The sequence below is a fragment of the Seriola dumerili genome, unplaced genomic scaffold (genome assembly GCF_002260705.1).
Source record: "Seriola dumerili isolate Sdu_G_001 unplaced genomic scaffold, Sdu_1.0 BDQW01000018.1, whole genome shotgun sequence".
Lineage (NCBI taxonomy): Eukaryota > Metazoa > Chordata > Actinopteri > Carangiformes > Carangidae > Seriola > Seriola dumerili.
The window spans coordinates 3,615,973-3,617,351 of NW_019174273.1; the positions used below are offsets into that span (position 1 = coordinate 3,615,973).

Sequence of the window (1,379 nt, forward strand, 5' to 3'; positions counted from 1 at the left end):
ATTGCACAGTACAGCGATAGAAATAAAATGATCTATTTTTTGATATAATCTAATTAAACAATGCAGGCTTTTTGTTTTTTGTTTTAGTGTTGTTGTTCGTACGGACATTCGTCCGTCCCATTCTCCTGGACACAATATCTTAGTAACGTCTTGACAGAAATTCTTCAAATTTGGCACACACATTCACTCAGACTCAAGAATGAACTGATTACATTTTGGTGGTCAAAAATCAAAGGTTGTGGTGATCTCACAAAACACGGTTTTGGCCTTGTGAAAGCGATATCTCAGTAACGCCTAGAAGGAATTTCTTTAAATTTAGTACAAACATTCACTTAGACNATTATTGTCCTCTGAGCTGTAGCTCAAACTGAAATTCCTATTATTTCTTGTTGTTTTTTAGTCCAGACTCAACATTAAAGGTGATTACTATTGAATGCAAATGTTATTTGTGTTCTTGTTCCAAATTTTCTCTTCAGGCTGAGAGGCTGTAACCTCTCAGAGAGAAGCTGTGAAGTTCTGTCTTCAGTTCTCAGCTCCCAGCGCTGTAATCTGAAGGAGCTGGACCTGAGTAAAAATGACCTGCAAGATTCAGGAGTGAAGCACCTGTCTGCTGAAGTAAAGAGTCCAAGATGTACACTGGAAACTCTGAGGTAAGATCCAGTTATAATTTGTTTCAAATGACTGGAAATACCTCTCTAGTCCAAAATGCAGAATTTTAACTGTCACACATGGAAAACCTTCTAGCTTGTTCTTCTGATTCAGCCTCATATATTGCACAGTACAGTGATAGAAATAAAATGATCTATTTTTTGATATAATCTAATTAAACAATGCAGGCTTTTTGTTTTTTGTTGTTGTTCGTACAGACATTCGTCCGTCCCATTCTCCTGGACACAATATCTTAGTAACGTCTTGACAGAAATTCTTCAAATTTGGCACACACATTCACTCAGACTCAAGAATGAACTGATTACATTTTGGTGGTCAAAAATCAAAGGTTGTGGTGATCTCACAAAACACGGTTTTGGCCTTGTGAAAGCGATATCTCAGTAACGCCTAGAAGGAATTTCTTTAAATTTAGTACAAACATTCACTTGGACTCAAGGACGAACTGATTATATTTTGGTGGTCAAAGGTCAAGGTCAGTGTGACAACATAAAACACTTTTAGTCATTACTGAAGACTTCACACAGCAATTATGACAAAATTTCACACAAATGGTTCATATTTTATATGATTCTTGATAAACAGGGTTATAGACTGAAATTTTCTGCAAATTCTGAGTGGCATATACACTTGAGGTGGTAATGCTAGTTAGAAGCTGCTTTAATCATTATCTGTTAAATCTCCAACTTGTTTGGAATATAGCAGGAACTAAT

At 36.1% G+C, this 1,379-nt stretch overlaps 1 pseudogene; it reads left to right on the forward strand.

Annotated features, from left to right (window-relative positions):
- LOC111232360 overlaps positions 1-1,379 on the forward strand; it is a 7,925-nt pseudogene that overhangs the window by 2,876 nt on the left and 3,670 nt on the right.